Source organism: Acipenser ruthenus, chromosome 2 (genome assembly GCF_902713425.1).
Source record: "Acipenser ruthenus chromosome 2, fAciRut3.2 maternal haplotype, whole genome shotgun sequence".
NCBI classification, from domain to species: domain Eukaryota; kingdom Metazoa; phylum Chordata; class Actinopteri; order Acipenseriformes; family Acipenseridae; genus Acipenser; species Acipenser ruthenus.
Window position 1 is genome coordinate 96,195,289 of NC_081190.1, and position 18,413 is coordinate 96,213,701.

The 18,413-nt window shown below is 39.4% G+C and overlaps 1 protein-coding gene across 3 annotated transcripts in view; it reads right to left on the reverse strand.

Moving 5' to 3' along the window:
* LOC117408324 (F-box only protein 41-like) overlaps window positions 1-9,534 on the reverse strand; it is a 74,027-nt gene extending 64,493 nt beyond the window's left edge. Inside the window, exon 1 of one of the 3 annotated variants that reach the window (XM_059004338.1) lies at window positions 9,422-9,534. The gene's annotated coding sequence lies outside the window, so the exon portion shown is untranslated. The other 2 variants (XM_059004344.1, XM_034013220.3) reach the window with 2 other exon arrangements.
* Window positions 9,535-18,413: the final 8,879 nt, after the last annotated feature.

Sequence of the window (18,413 nt, forward strand, 5' to 3'; positions counted from 1 at the left end):
CAGAAAACAAACCCAATCCCGATGGAGAAAACAATACTGTATATGGAATGTACATCACAGATTCCCATTCTTTAGAACTTGCCAGAAAGCGCAGATAACGCTGAAAACAGATCCCGGTAGATAATCCATCGTTTACTGTATGAAACACGATAATGGCTTCATTCTAAATCTCAGTGATAGATATACAGTGCCGTGAAAAAGTATTTGCCCCGTCTGATTTTCTGCATTTTTGCACATTTTTCACATTGTATTTGGTCAGATTTTTTTGTGGGTTGTAGTAGTATACAGAGGGAGTCTGAGAGAAAAAATGACACCAAAGTTTGGTGCTTCTTTCATTTGTTTGGTGTGCAAGGTAATCAAACACGCAATCTTCAGGTGTGAAAAAGTTATTGCCCCCTCCTAGTTAACTCAGCCCAATTAAAAGGGATAATTAGGGTCAGCTGTTTGAGTACTTTGGTTAACAACCAGGCCTGATTTGGGCCAGCCGTCCTGCCAAAATCTCTCCAAGAGCAAGGCGTAAAATCGTCCAGGAAGTCAAAAAGAACCCTAGAACAACATCCAGGGATCTGCAGGCCTCTCTAGCCTCGGCTAAGGTCAGTGTTCATGACTCCACCATCAGAAAGACACTGGGCAAAAATGGGATTCATGGCAGAGTAGCAAGGCGGAAACCATTGCTCACTAAGAAGAACATGAATGCTCGTCTCAAGTTTGCCAAAAAGCACCTGGATGATCCTCAAGAGTTCTGAAACAATGTTCTATGGACAGATGAGTCAAAAGTGGAACTGTTTGGCCGACATGGGCTCCGTTATGTCTGGTGAAAACCAAACACTGCATTCCACAGTAAGAACCTCATACCAACGGTCAAGCATGCTGGTGGTAGTGTCATGGTTTGGGGATGCTTTGCTGCATCAGGACCTGGACGCCTTGCCATCATTGAAGGAACCATGAATTCTGCTCTGTATCAGAGAATTCTACAGGAGAATGTCAGGCCATCCGTCCGTGAGCTGAAGCTGAAGCGCAGCTGGGTCATGCAGCAAGACAATGACCCGAAACACACAAGCAAGTCTACATCAGAATGGTTGAAGAACAAGAAATGTAAAGTTTTGGAATGGCCTAGTCAAAGTCCAGACCTAAACCCCATTGAGATGTTGTAGCAGGACCTGAAACGAGTAGTTCATTCTCAAACCCACAAATGTCACTGAGTTGAAGCAGTTCTGCATGGAGGAGTGGGTCAAAATTCCTCCACGGCGCTGTGAGAGACTAATCAATAACTACAGGAAGCGTTTGGTTGCAGTTATTGCTGCTAAAGGTGGCGTAACCAGTTATTGAGTCTAAAGGGGCGATTAATTTTTCACACAGGGGCATTGGGTGTTGTATAACTTTCTTTAATAAATAAATGGAATATGTATCACATTTTTGTGTTATTTGTTCACTCAGGGTCCCTTTTATCTAATATTAGGTTTTGGTTGAAGATCTGATAACATTCAGTGTCAAAAATATGCACAAATGCAGAAAATCAGACAGGGGGCAAATACCTTTTGACGGCACTGTATGTGCAATATCACATATTACAGTACATAGTTATGTTTTACAAACAAACAAAAATCCTTTTGAAGCTATTCCAGAGTACAATTTTAAAGTGTGTGATTTATAACAAGTTAATATGCTATGTGTAGGGTATCTCATATTATATAAGAGATTTCACACAGTTTGAGCAGATAAGAGACACACATTCTATTAACTTACTGTTTATTAGCCCAGCTGAACATGTCAGAACTAACGAAAAACTAGGTCACCATAACCTAGATTCCAATACCCTCAAGAATTTCAGCTAAGTATTGTCCATATCAAGTTTGATCACAATAACCAAGATATACCTAAAAATGCAAGTGTAACATGCATTAACTATATACACCTCCCCCAGGGATATGCAAGTGTAACATACATTAACTATATACACCTCCACCAGGTATAAGTATACCACAATTGGTTTTCTGTCTCCATAGCCATTTCCTATACCTGTATTATTTATCATATGGCTTACAAACTGATCAGGACACAAGGCAACCAAAGTATAACAATGGTACCTGAATCCTTACCTAAATACACTATGACACTATGCACCCAGCAACTAATTTCCTACAGGAGAAAATCAGACAGGTAATAATCAACAATAATCGATACACTGAGAACACTTTATTATACAAAAGCAAGAAGGAAAAGAAAAAATGCGTAGACTTTGCAAAAGCCTTCAAATACAGCTGGAAACATGCAGCTCATAGCATAATACAAAGAAATACAAATATTGATTTAAAAAAGATGTCGCCTTATTCATATGCTAAACGCAGATATTTATGACTTCATGAAACTAAGTAAAGTCAAGAAATGGATTACACTCAAGTAAGAATATATGACATTAAAAACTACCATCACCGATCAGAATGTTATGCCACAAAGAACACAACCACATAAAACTGTAGTTACAACCCCGCAAAATGTGGCACTTACTACTACTGAACACTCCAATGGTGCATTTACGGGGGGGGGGGGGGATAAGTCTATTATATGATAATGATATTTGCATATGACTCCTCCCATGTGTATGATGCGTACCTACTGATGATATATACAGTCGCTCTCAAAAGTATTTACCCCCCTCGGAATTTTCCACATATTATTGTGTTACAACATGGAATCAAAGTGGATTTAATTAGGAGTTTTTGCCACTGATCAACACAAAAAAGTCCATAATGTCAAAGTGAAAAATAAAAACTACAAATTGTTCTAAATTAATTACAAATATAAAACAGAAAATAATTGATTGCATAAGTATTCAACCCCTTTGCTATGACACACCTAAATAAGCTCTGGTGCAACCAATTGTCTTTAGAAGTCACATAATTAGTTGAATGGAGTCCACTTGTGTGCAATTAAGGTATTTCACATGATTTCAGGTTAAATACACCTGTCTCTGGGAGGTCCCACAGTTGGTTAGTACATTTCCTAACAAAAACTACATCATGAAGACGAAGGAACATTCAAAACAAATCCGGAATAAGGTTCTTCAAAAGCACCAATGAGGGGTAGGATATAAGAACATTTCCAAGGCATTGTATATCCCCCGGAGCACAGTAAAGTCCATTATTAAGAAATGGAGAGAATATGGCACAACTATGAATCTGTCTAGAACAGGACGTCCTCAAAAACTGAGTATCCGTGCGAGAAGGGCACTAGTCAGGGAGGCCACCAAGAGGCCTATGGCAACTCTAAAGGAGTTACAGTCTTCCACGGCTGAGCTGGGAGACACTGCATACGGCAGCAATAGCCCGGGTGCTTCACAAAACTGGCCTTTATGGGAGAGTGGCAAAAAGAAAGCCATTGTTGAAAAAAACTCACATCAAATCTCGGTTAGAGTTTACCAGAAGGCATGTGGGAGACTCTGAGACCAAGTGGAAGAAGATTCTATGGTCTGATGAGACCAAAATAGAGCTTTTTGGCCTCAACACTAAGCGCTATGTTTGGTGCAAGCCTAACACCGCACATCATCCTGAGAACACCATCCCTACCGTGAAGCATGGTGGTGGCAGCATCATGCTATGGGGATGCTTCTCTGCATCAGGGCCTGGAAAGCTTGTGAAGATAAGAGGGCAAAATGGATGCAGTAAAGTACAGAGAAATCCTGGAGGAAAACCTGCTGAAGTCTGCAAGAGACCTGGGACTTGGGAGAAGATTCATCTTCCAGCAGGCCAATGACCCCAAACATACAGCCAAAGCCACACTGGAGTGGCTTAAAAACAAAAAGGTCAATGTCCTGGAGTGGCCCAGTCAAAGCCCGGACCTCAATCCAATTGAGGATATGTGGAAAGAGTTGAAAATTGCTGTTCACCAAAGGTCCCCATCCAACTTGACGGAGCTTGAGCAATTTTGCAAAGAAGAATGGGCAAAAATTGCAGTGTCCAGATGTGCAAAGCTGGTAGAGACTTACCCAAATAGACTCATGGCTGTAATTGCTCCCAAAGGTGCCTCTACCAAATATTGACTCAAGGGGGTGAATACTTATGTATTCAATTATTTTCTGTTTTGTATTTGTAATTAATTCAGAACAATTTGTAGATTTTATTTTTCACTTTGACATTATGGACTTTTTTGTGTTGATCAGTGGCAAAAACTCCTAATTAAATCCATTTTGATTCCATGTTGTAACACAATAAAATGTGGAAAAGTCCAAGGGGGGTGAATACTTTTGAGAGCCACTGTAGCTAGTAACCTATTCTATCACATTAAGCATACAAAATTAAAAAGCTTTACAAATCATTAAATTAATGCAATTCAGTAAACACATTACAGAACTTTAGGAATAATTAAACTTCAAAAATTCAGTAAAATGTTTCTATACTTTGATACCTGCTGTTAAGGCATTGTAATAACATGCACTTTTCAGTAACAGACAGGATCTCCAGCCCTTACTGACAAAATAGAAGAAAAATCAAGCATGAGGTCACTGTTTTAATTTGCTTAACTGCAACAATTTAAAGCACACAATGCTCCATCTAAGATTTTGGTGATCTGAATAATTCTGTAACTTTAATTTGCCTAAGCCTGCTGGTCCTTTTTTTTTGGCAGTTAAATCTCATAGCTGTTTTAGCAGCAGAAGCTGTGTGCATAATACACCACACGTAATACATCACGTGATTACAGGTGCATACAGTTGATTAGACAGTACGGTTGATCACATAATTGACTCATTATATATATATATATATATATATATACACAGTGCCGTGAAAAAGTATTTGCCCCCTGTCTGATTTTCTGCATTTTTGCACATTTTTCACATTGTATTTGGTCAGATTTTTTTGTGGGTTGTAGTAGTATATGGAGGGAGTCTGTTTGGTGTGCAAAGTAATCAAACATGCAATCTTCAGGTGTGAAAAAGTTATTGCCCCCCCCCCCCCCCAGTTAAAGGGATAATTAGGGTCAGCTGTTTGAGTACTTTGGTTAACAATCAGGCCTGATTTGGGCCAGCCCTGCACAATATAAATCTGACTAACTTTGGCCCTTACCATCAGAGTGAAGTTGTCAGCACACAGGTTCTAGAGGCACATCATGCCACGAACAAAAGAAATTCCTGAAGACCTCTGGAAAAAAGTTATTGATGCCTATCAGTCTGGAAAGGGTTACAAAGCCATTTCTAAGGCTCTGGGGCTCCACCGAACCACAGTCAGAGCCATATTGTCCAAATGGAGAACGTTTGGGACTAGTGAATCTTCCCAGGAGTGGCCGTCCTGCCAAAATCTCTTCAAGAGCAAGGCGTAAAATCGTCCAGGAAGTCACAAAGAACCCTAGAACAACATCCAGAGATCTGCAGGCCTCTCTAGCCTCGGCTAAGGTCAGTGTTCATGACTCCACCATCAGAAAGACACTGGGCAAAAATGGGATTCATGGCAGAGTAGCAAGGCGGAAACCACTGCTCACTAAGAAGAACATGAATGCTCCTCTCAAGTTTGCCAAAAAGCACCTGGATGATCCTCAAGAGTTCTGGAACAATGTTCTATGGACAGATATCAAAAGTGGAACTTTCTGGCCAACATGGACCCCGTTATGTCTGGTGAAAACCAAACACTGCATTCCACAGTAAGAACCTCATACCAACGGTCAAGCATGGTGGTGGTAGTGTCATGGTTTGGGGATGCTTTGCTGCATCAGGACCTGGATGCCTTGCCATCATTGAAGGAACCATGAATTCTGCTCTGTACCAGAGAATTCTACAGGAGAATGTCAGGCCATCCGTCCGTGAGCTGAAGGTGAAGCGCAGCTGGGTCATGCAGGAAGACAGTGATCCGAAACACACAAGCAATTCTACATCAGAATGGTTGAAGAACAAGAAATGTAAAGTTTTGGAATGGCCTAGTCAAAGTCCAGACCTAAACTCCATTGAGATGTTGTGGCAGGACCTGAAACGAGCAGTTCATGCTCGAAAACCCACAAATGTCACTGAGTTGAAGCAGTTCTGCATGGAGGAGTGGGCCAAAATTCCTCCACAGCACTGTGAAAGACTAATCAATAACTACAGGAAGCGTTTGTTTGCAGTTATTGCTGCTAAAGGTGGCGTAACCAGTTATTGAGTCTAAGGGGGCGATTACTTTTTCACACAGGGACATTGGGTGTTGCATAACTTTCTTTAATAAATAAATGAAATATGTATAAAATTGTTGTGTTATTTGTTCATTCAGGGTCCCTTTTATCTAATATTAGGTTTTGGTTGAAGATCTGATAACATTCATTGTCAAAAATATGCAAAAATGCAGAAAATCAGACAGGGGGCAAATACTTTTTCACGGCACTATATATATATATATATATATAGTAGATCAATAAAAGTTTGATTTAAGCTTGAAAAATAAAAGCCATGCATATCAATAATGGATGAATCAATTATTTGTTGCATCTCTATGAATTACAAACTGTGTTTCCTTTTTTTTTTTTTTTTTTTTACCAGATTTATTACTTTTGTTAAACAGGTTAGGAAAGTAGAAATCTACAGTCTGCATCTTCATTTACATACTGCAAAACTGCAGTTACCGGTCAGGTATGCTTTCAAGGCCCTGTGTGTTATATCTAATACCCCCTACTGTCTGAGGTCTCAAAGATTAAGTAATGTACTGCAAGATCTGTCACAAGTAAAGATGCCATGATAATTGGCACTGCATAATCTGGAGACATCCGCCCACAGCCAAATGTTCTTAATTCATTGGTGTAAACCTTTCTTTTTCTCACTGATCAATCAATTAATGCAGAAAAAAGACCAAACCTTGGCAACTGTTACCAACCCCCCACCCAAAAAGAAATGATCAACTGATTAGACTGGTTAACCGTTTAAATGCCATGTGGAGAGCTACTTCCCTGCTCTGCCACGTCACATTGTTCTATTAAAATCAATATTTCTGATAGTACATTATAATTATATTCTTGCACAGTGCTTCTAACGAGACTAAGACGGGACCCCACAAAAAAAGGAACTGTTCTTGGAAGGTTGTACAAACCTTTTTCTTTGATTATTAACAGATATTTTCTTTATAGCGAAAGGTTATATGGGTTTCAACCTCAAGACTGAAATTCTCTTGGTTTCCACCATACCTGAAGTACAGCCAGATTATTTTGTGACAGTATTTATTCCATCCAATGATTACTTGCAGGACCAACGTTATTTGTACCGAAGATACATTTTTTATTGATACTCTATGGATTTTCTATGTGTAGGTTGCTGGGTTGAAATTTTTCTTAAACACTAATTAATCTGGTTAACGCAAGAGAATGACAAGCACAGACTGAAGTTGAATCATTACAGAGCAGTGTGCGCTTGTGTGTGGTGTGCACAATTCGACTGTGATGAGAAAGTGAAGATAAATGCTGGCAAGTAATTTGATGACGTAATTTGATGACTCCCCAGTAATGCTGTTGAAGCTGACACCCTGGGATCCTTCAAGAAGCTGCTTGATGAGATTCTGGGATCAATAAGCTACTAACAACGAGCAAGATGGGCTGAATGGCCTCCTCTCGTTTGTAAACTTTCTTATGTTCTTTTTCTTATGTAAAAGAATTATAAGTATCGAGGACTGTTGGTCTGCTATATCACATTTTATTTTAATGAAAGGAAATAAAAATGTTAATGCTAGTTAACGGGCAGTGTTGTGTGATGCACTGCCATTCCGGAGTCTTTCCTGTCCTCTGTGGGTGAGATGAGATGAGGATAAAAGCTCTAAAACCATGAATGCAGACGAGCCTGGCTCTTTTTCACTGTCGTTAAGACGTTCACTTGTGGTGCGCGGGGTCACCAGTTCGCCCCCAGCCTCCACCCTGTTACACTCGGAACCAAATGTACACAATCCCAAATGATCTTTAGGAGTTGCTTGTTAAGAGTTTAGTAACATACAAATAATGTATTGGTATAAAACTCGCAAGAACTCACCAGAACCAACATAGAACTGCTCCATCCAGTGGATTTATTGTTTCTTGTTAGTTTTATACAGATAGAGTACAGCTGCTCTATTCCCTTCTGAAAACGTGCCTCTTCTTTTGCACTTGTTTCAAATCGAGGCCAAGCAAATTTCCATTCACACAGAAATGTGAAAAGGGTAATCCATTTAGACAAATCATGTTCAAACGACATGGACTAAGTGAAATGACTTGAAATGACAGTGGTGGCTTAGGGTTTTAATGGTCACAGTAATGTACTGACAAGTCCCATTTTAAACACTGTGACGATAATAATAATAAAGATCAAAATACAAATAAATAAATAAATAAATAATAATCAGAATGAATTGTGTACATAAACCTTTTACAGTTGTTTAAATATTGATAACATGACATTTCATAACATTCTACACATAGAGGGACAGCCAGCCAGACAGATAGATAGACTGACAGACAGATAGAATGAACTAGCGTTTAGGCTTTTGAAGTACAATTCCGAAGCAGCACACTATAATGTTCTTTAGGGTCAAATCATATCAAACCTGCCAATTACCAGATACGCGGCATGTCACATTATATACCATATATAGTTTTCCGTTCCCTGATTTTTTCTTGTAATAAATATGAAAAACAAATCTTATTGCCTTGTGACATTTCCTAACCCCTTTGTCCTCTACAGGCCTGTTTATAATATACATGTAGTGATGAACCTTCCCTATTAGTCACGTACTGGTCTGAATTAAATCAGATTAATTCATACGGTTACTTACATTGATACACAACTGAAGCGACCGTACGTCTCAAAACAGCTGCCCGCTTCAGTTTGAGATACTGGTGACAACAGGAAAATCTAAGCCGCCTTACCTGTGTTAAGCTTCCTTGGCGGGTCATTGATTAAAGAACACTTTCACGTGTCATCCTTCTACAAGTAGGTTTCAATTAGGAAAATTGACTAAATATAATCATTGGGTGTGAAGAAAAAATGCATTTGGTCTATCAGCATATTTTTTTTTATAATTATTATTATTTTCTATGAATATCCACTGTTTTAGACACCGTTATTACAGAACGTTGATATTTAAAATATACTCACCATCCAAATACCAATATGCACATAATCAATAAATCAATCAATCAATAAATAAATAAATACACATATTATTGGAATTTAAATAGATAAGCACCATAGCACTGCAATGTAGAGAGACTTGAGCAAGCAACGGGAATAAAAATGAGTGAACATAGCTACCTTATCACCATTTTCTCAAAAGCACTGAATGCTGATGATAGTATCGCGGTTTTTTTCTTTTTAATATTAAATAATTTATATAGCGTGCATTTATAAATGGCACAGCGCATTACCAAACATTGTAAAATAAAATAAAACACAAATAACAGACCTCGGCATATGCATAACGTACAAAAAAAGGATAATTGTTCTCACCTCGATTTTTCCTCTCCGTTTTTTTTCCAAGGAACTGCTTCAGCTGTGACGTCACTGGCTCCACTCTGCAGCAGAACAGTGAACTAGCTGGTAGCTGCAGGCGGAGAATAGTACGGAAACAGTACAGAGGAGTAGACAGTGTTGCATATATCTAGAATATTTAAGCTACACAGATACAACACATTAAATATATCTCGTGTTGACCGCAGACATGTTTGTGAGTTAGTCTTCTGTGGTATGCCATACTGGGTGGACAGGCTGGTACTGTTAACTGAATTTTCATTTATTTTATTTACCTCGCAATGCAGTTTTTGCTCAAACCCCGATTATCTTCAAGCGCGGCTTATTATTATTTAAATCACAACAGGCAGTTTAAATCGAAGGGTGGGTTTTATAGGAAGTTAACGGTGCAATGATTTATGTTTAGAGTGCCACAGTTTAAAATAACCGTGTTAGAATAAGGGAATGTCTGAAAACTTAAAACTTATGTCTGTACTGTACTCTGTCTAGTGGTTGATAATTAATCAGCCCGTAAAAATGAACATGCTCTGTTATTCAGAATACACACTCAACCAGGGTTTTCAAAATAAGCCAGCGACCGGCACAATCCATGTCTAAAATGATAGCTGCGCCGTCTACTTTTATTTAAAAATATTAAGACTATTTTATCATTCAGTAAATGTTTTTGTACTATTATCGCAGTGTAATATGTAATACATAATAGTATTTCCTATCGTAAAATATGTACACATAGGCGCTTGTCATTTTGGGAGTTCACATGATGAGATGTCAGCTGATCCCTTGTCAGCTGATGCTATGCTTTCAAGTGAAGAGCAGCGCTAACCTCAGTTTATTGCAACAGTTGTGATGGTGACCAAAAGTGTGTGAGTACTGTTGTGGAAAAATGTAGCTTAAAATGAACAGTTGCATTCAATACATTTAGAACAAGAGAGAAAAACAAAAACAAACTTTAGGTGTGTGTGTTGGACAATAATTAAACAAAAAAGTGAAAAGGATACTATATCAAGGTGAAAAAGTTTTCTTTGTGAACTCCAATAAACCAACGTTATCTTTCGCCAGTCGTAGAGTGACTAAATAAAGTTTTGAGTCAACACGAACAGATTTAAGTAATTGTGATACTTTTCATTTTATTAATGAACACTCCACCAGTGCTACCACTTCAGGAGCCACAACCTCCTCAAGGAGAGCGACACAACCGCAAACTGAACAGGTGAGCGAACACCCGGATTCAGGTGCCACGGATGTGGAGCAGCCAGAGGAGGATACTGAGGATGAGGAATCGGTGGATGAGATGCATATTCACAATCTGATGTGGCAGATGGGTGATGAGGCTCGATTTTTATTTGTATTTATTTATGTTGTCTCTTGGGCTTAAATGAACTGTATACAGGCATGTCAAATTGACGATTGATATTGCATATTGCTATATATTTTAACATGCAGCACACCTACGGTTGACGTTGGCACTGACCCAGTTGTTGCCTCTCCTGGCAGAAGCCAAGACACCCCCTCCATCAGGGGAGAATCTATGCACCGTCCAGGCATATACAATCCTGAAGACCTGAACGCAGATCGTGGCATATGTCACACAAGATGTCGCTAAAGCTTTGAAATAAAGGAACAAGCCATGACAAAATGATTTAAATAGCTGTATTTTGACACATTATGGATTTGTGACTTCATAAGGTACTTTACAATAAAAGTCATAATATACTATATTCCTTACAGATATGTTGTCAAGACCTATGTAAACACAAGATTATATATACAGGCTAACTTCACTATAACGAACCCTGCTTATAACGAACACCCGTTTTTAACGATACCAACAGCAAGAACTGATTTTACAATGATCTCAGTACTGACTGTGGGCAGCAGTGTGGAGTAGTGGTTAGGGCTCTGGACTCTTGACCGGAGGGTTGTGGGTTCAATCCCCAGTGGAGGACACTGCTGTTGTACCCTTGAGCAAGGTACTTTACCTAGATTGCTCCATTAAAAACCCAACTGTATAAATGGGTAATTGTATGTAAAAATAATGTGATAACTGTATAATGTGAAATAATGTATAATGTGATATATTGTAACAATTGTATGTCGCCCTGGATAAGGGCGTCTGCTAAGAAATAAATAATAATAATAATAATAACTGACACTGAACTTTCTCCAGTGCCAAGTGTGTCATTCTCTCAGTGAAAACAAAGACCATGGTTGATTAATTCAAAGATAACGCTAATTCAAAGATGACCTATTGTAGTACGAATCATGCATGACGAATGCAATAGTTGCCTGTTCGTCATCTTCACACAAACTGCAACCAGACAACGGGCGTGAGGAGCAATTTACGCTGGATAGTTTTTTCAAGAGAAAGGACATGTAATTACTGTATTTAGCATGTACGTGTACATTCTTTCCTTTTTTCATTTCTTTACTGTTTTCTTTTAAACATACCTGTAGCAGGGCGATTGCCCTGCACATGGGGAAATTAGTGTTGGTGTAATTTATATGTGGAAACGGGTTTGTTTTGTGTGCTTTTTGGTGTTATATTATTATTTGATCAAATGATTGTTTACAGACGGGCGCTCAATTGAGAGTTGCTGACCTGCCTGTCTTCTGTATTGTGTCCTCTGTTCGTTACCATCGTTGGTAGCGTCACATGACCCGTTTATGTTTACTTTCTGTTTTGTGTTTAATAAATCCTGCGCGCCTATGCCGACATTTCAACTCCCATGTCTCTCTGTCTTGCAATGCGGTTACCCACACATGTGACACGAGTCCCTTGTCACAATACCGTTTAAATGTTGATCAATGTGAAGGAATCTTCATAAAAGTACTATATTTTGATGTTCAAGTCAAATTTGCCGTTTTGTCATTATTCTGATACAGAAAAATGCCAAATCCTAGTATTATAGTGAACACTTTGATATAACAAACATTTCTCCAGGTCCCATGGGGGTTCGTTTTAGTGAAGTTAATATATATATATATATATATATATATATATATATATATATATATATATATATATATATATATATATACACACATACATACAGTGCCTTGCATAAGTATTCACCCCCCTTGGACTTTTCCACATTTTGTAGTGTTACAACCTGAAATTAAAATGGATTTAATTAGGATTTTTGTCACTGATCTACACAAAATAGTCCATAATGTCGAAGTGGGGAAAAAAATCTATATATTTTTCAAAATTATTTACAAATAAAAAACTGAAAAGTCTTGATTGCGTAAGTATTTACCCCCTTTGCTGTGACACCCCTAAATAAGCTCTGGTGCAACCAATTGCCTTCAGAAGTCACATAATTAGTTGAATGGAGTCCACCTGTGTGCAATTAAAGTGTCACATGATCTCAGATTAAATACACCTGTTTCTGGAAAGCCCCAGAGTTTGTTAGAGAGCATATCTAAAGAAACAGCATCATAAAGACCAAGGAGCTATCAAAACAAGTCCGGGATAAAGTTCTGGAGAAGCACCAATCAGGGTTGGGTTATAAAAACATATCCCAAACTTTGAACATCCCCCGGAGCACCGTTAAATCCATTATTAAAAAATGGAAAGAATATGGCACAACCGCGACTCTGCCTAGAGATGGGAGAAACCGTCCATGGGACAACTATAACCCGGACGCTCCACAAAGCTTGGCTTTATGGAAGAGTGGCGAGAAGAAAGCCATTGCTGAAAAAACCCCATATCAAATCCTGTTTGGATTTTGCCAAAAGGCATGTGGGAGACACACCAAACATGTGGGAAAAGGTTCTCTGGTCTGACCAAAATTGAACTTTTTGGCCTTAGCGCAAAACGCTATGTGTGGCGCAAAGCCAACACTGCTCATCACCCTGAGAACACCATCCCCACGGTGAAGCGTGGTGGTGGCAGCATCATGTTATGGGGATGCTTTTCATCGACAGGGACTGGGAAACTGGTCAGGATTGAGGGCAAGATGGATGGAGCCAAATACAGGGAAATTCTAGAGGAAAACCTGTTTCAGTCTGCAAGAGACCTGGGACTGGGGCGGAGGTTCACCTTCCAGCAGGACAATGAACCTAAACACACAGCCAAAGCTACACTGGAGTGGTTTAAAAACAAGAACCTGAATGTCTTAGAATGGCCCAGTCAAAGCCCAGACCTCAATCTGATTGAGAATTTGTGGCAAGACTTGAAAATTGCTGTTCACCAACGGTCCCCATCTAACTTGACAGAGCTTGAGCAATTTTGCCAAGAAGAATGGGCAAAAATTGCAGGATCCAGATGTGCAAAGATGTGTGTGTGTGTGTGTGTGTGTGTGTGTGTGTGTGTGTGTGTGTGTGTGTATACACACACACACACCTCTAATACACAAGTAAAGTAATATTCATGAAATTTACCTGCCAGTGTCATCCACTACTGCTTGGAGAATGAAAGATGCCCAGTACTTCCTGTTGAGGTAATCTCACAGACAGTGCCATGGTGCTTTGATGGGAATGTGGGTAGCATCAATCATCCCCATTACTTGGGGCAACCTGAACTTTTCAGCAACATGCAGAGCAATGCTTTTTGCTTCAGTTACATCTGACATACATGTGTACATGTTGCAGTGCCTCTGAACAAGGGAGTTGACAAATTTATAAATACAGCAATGAACTGTGGTTTTATGCAAACCAAACACATTGCCAACTACCCTGTACTCAGCTGAGGATGTCAGCCTATGCAGAGCAATCGCCACTCATTTCTCCACTGGCACAGGAGCCTGTACGTAATTCCTTGCTGGCTGCATATCCTCCTTTACCAGTTGTACTATAATGTGGAATGTGGCCCTGGTGATGTGAAAACACTCTATCCAGAGTGATGCAGCACAACCTCTTCCCACCAGCAAGACGGACAAGTATTTGTCCTTTCGCTTGCCATTGGCATTAGAAAACATGGTATAAGGATTTGCTGGTAGAGGATGTTTGGAGGTTCAAGCTCCCGAAACAAAGGCAAAACATCCACTGTTCCCAATCTAGACAACCTTGGGAGCATACGTGGATGGTGTCTGGCACAGAGCTTTAGAATCCTCCTTCAGCCATGGTGCTCTGCAATACCCATGTTGATCAGTTTCTTTTTATACCTCTGAGTTCATTTTTAATTCATGAGTAGTAAGATAAATTAGTCGAAGCAGTATTCACTACTAAGGACTTGCCACCCCACCAATGACATTTGAAAACAATTTGGGCAAGAGCAGTAAAACATATTATTAAACAACCACACACAAGGTATTTAGAAATCGCAGCTGTATTACAGCAGCTTACATTACCTTGTGTACCAGTTCTCAGTGCGCATAGAAACAACATTTACATACACGAGCCCTCTGTGAAAACAGCACGAGAACTTTACACACAGCTAATTTACATATCAGGCCACACCTTTCCCCTTCATGTGCATGACGTCAGGTGAAAAGCCGTGTTTTCTTGAGTAAAATAAACTGAGCGAATGGAAACCTGAAAAAGCATTTTGCACGAGACATTTTACTCAAGCAAATGTCTCGAGCTAAAAAATAAAAACGAGCATGGAAATTCCACCATTGTTTTACTGTCAGGAGTTTAAGGATGATTTAATTGTGCAGCAGATTTACTAGTTCGATAAAGAGCTGATAATATCTCAGCCAAAGAAGCATGCTTGATAATTTAAGACGTTACCATAATAAAAAACAGCATGTAGCTGAGTTTTGGACTAAAGCAGGGTCAGCTGTTGAAGGGAAAACTAAATTTATTTCTCAAACTGACCATTTTAAGGTGAAAGCAGAATGCATAGAAATAATTGGGACTGTAATTTGGAAGTGTACTGCTGCGAAAAAAAAACATTTAGGGAATTAAATGAAATGCACTGCAGCTTACTTTATTGCAGTAAAAAAAAAATCTACCAATTCCACACACATTTTCAGCCAGTTTTGTGCTGCTGGGACCTTGATGCTCAAAGTCCATATTTCTTCTTGTTGTCTTGTCTTGCTGTGAGTAGTGCTGAAATAAAGCTTTTTCATTGCACTAATTGAGTACTTTGTCAGACACTACATGCAGACCAATACTAGGCCAGCACATGCTTAAACCATGCAAAAATGCAGCACACCATTTAATCAATTTTAATCAAAAACTTCCCACTGGGAAACCCCCCTCCTGTAGACTCCCCCCTCGGCCCCAGCGCGGCTGGGCTCTTCATTGGAAAAACAACCCCAGCTCTCTTTCCAACAACGTGAGGGCTTTATTCTTACATGATGTAATGGTGTTCTATATATTGTGACATCATTTTTACTTCTATCTTTGAATCTGTATTAATTCTAATTAACACTACTTTATATAAACTTATATTTTTATTATATCATGCAATGCTGGCTCTGAGGATCAGTCTAGATTTGGCCTCCCCAGTGCATCAGCATGCACAACTTTTGAATGAATTTTGTTTATTTATTTAAATGTTATATATTTATTGAAGTTAATTAGTTCATTCTTTTCTGTTGAGTCCCGCTGGCATAATCGTGTTCAGTCTATTTATCCATTTACTTTCTTTTATTCTTCTATATGTCGCATTGTCTAATTTGAGCTGTTCTAATACTACAAACTTTACATCATTTATGTCATGTCCCTGACTGGTGAAGTGATGTACTATTGGTTCATTCATTTTTTTATTTCTAATTAATGAAAGGTGGTTCTGAATTCTTTTATATAAAGTAGTTCCAGTCTCTCCAACATGTTTGATTTCATCACATTTTTCACAGGCTATTCCATAAACAACATTGCTATTTTTACAGTAGGTATTAGTTTTTAGTGGATATGTGGTGTTCTTATGTTTAATTATATTTTTACTTTTGTCTATGTATTTACACACTTTACATCTACTAGTGCACATGTTCATAGAACCTATTTTGTCAATTATTCTTTTATGTTTACTGTGAACTAAAATATATCATTATATATTGTAAGACAGCAGGGAGGGGGTTAAAACATGTACGTAGGCACATTTTGTTTAGTTAGTTTAATTGTTTTATTGTTAATTATCCCTGCACCTGGTAGTAATTGTAAATTAGAACCAGGTGCAGGGTATTTAAGAGAAGTTGTCCACCACAGCTCCATCCTGCAACCCTGGGAGCTTGTCCGGCGCTGGTCAGTGCAGTCCCTTGCCCCTTGCTCCTGGACACCCCACCGCTCTGCCTAGACCTCCCTGCGCTAGACCTGGAGCCCAGGAGTCTGCACCATTGGCCACAGCTCTGCCCCTGGTTCCCTATTCCGCTCTCCCCGAGCACCCAGACATCGCTGGGCTGCTGCCAGATGTCGCTGGTGCTCCCCTTGTTCGCTGCTTCGCTCCCCCTGGGTGACTGGACATCGCTGCGACGGTCCCCAGGGGAAGACCTCTGCCCACTGCTGCATCCTCCTGTTCCCCAGCCGTCGCTTCAGTCGCCCCTGTCATCCTGGTGGGGTCCTGTGTTGCCGGTTCATGGTCCCTCACTGGAAGCGTTGGAGGGACTGACCTACCCTCAAGCCCACCCGTGGAAAAGGGCGAAGATTAAAGAAATCGGACTTGAGGGTGGGTGGTCTTTTAAGGATGGAGGGAGGTGGCCGTCGAATGGCCGGTGTCTTGGAAAGACAAGGGGGGATGTGTAAGACAGCAGGGAGGGGGTTATATATATATATATACACACACACACACACATATATATATATATATATATATATATATATATATATATATATATATATAAAACACAGCCAATGAGAACTAACACACTTAGTCCACAGTCCAGGGGCCACGCCCCCATGCTCCAGCGGGAGCGCCTGCCTCTGGCTGCACTGCCCTGAATGGTGCTGCTGCCAGTCCTTTGCAATATACACCCCACCAGGATAAACCACATTTAGATTATTAGATCACTTCACAGCACTGGACAGTCACCCTGGATTGCATCACCTACCTACCTGTGACTATTTAGTGATTACCCCTAATAATCGATGCAATCCACGGAGATTCCCTGTGCCCATGTAGTGCAAATGCTCAAAAAATCCATCTGTGTTCCCACAACAGGGTATAGGTTGATAAAATAATTTCCTAAATCTGGTCAACTAATAGCCACTAATAAACCCCTTAGTTATTAGAAAACCCACACTACACTAAAAGCTTGGTAAATGTAGTCAAGCGGACAGATGTTCTTAAGTACTGTACTGTCTGATATTCCATGCAGGCACTTTTATAATTCACATGAGGAGCAACTACTGTATGAAAAGGGAAGCAATAAAACATTCTTTATCTTGGCAAAAGGACCAAAGTATATTTAAGGCTGCAATGTCCAGAGATACTGGAAAATGTATTTTACTTCTAGTAGTCAACACAATCAACAAGAAAGCCCCTGTTAAAACTCAGTCTATTCTGTGTCATGCTCTACCAGAAATGTGGGAGAGAAGATTGCTTCCAACAGAGGAAACATTAGGGGGACTGTAATACCTGCGTACCGACATGAAGGAGGGATCTGCTCTGCAGTGTTGTGCCTTCAGATAAGTCTCAGAGCTAAGAAAGGGTATAAATCTAAAGTTGAACTACAAAAAACAAAAAGATAAAACCCATTTTAATTATTAATCCAAGGACAAAGCTATCCATCAAAAAATTCCAGGTACGTAATTACTTTATGTCCTGTAATTTATCTACAGGACAGGATGCTATAAGGTACCAGGAAGTAAACACAAGTAAACGAGGGGCAGTGATTACTTTGCTATAACACAGTAGTAACTATAAAACTCTCATTAGTACTAATTAGAGAAATACTAAAATGTTTATACTAGAAACGTTTTTCTTTCACTTGAAACATTTGTTATTTAATCATTTTGTTTCTTTTACGATTTTAAAAAAGTGATGGAATAAAAAAATATTTTAAAGTTTTGGTTATCACTCATTTAAAATCATAGTTAGTGTGCCATCAATTCCTGCCCCATTCACCGAATATCAGTTGACAAAACT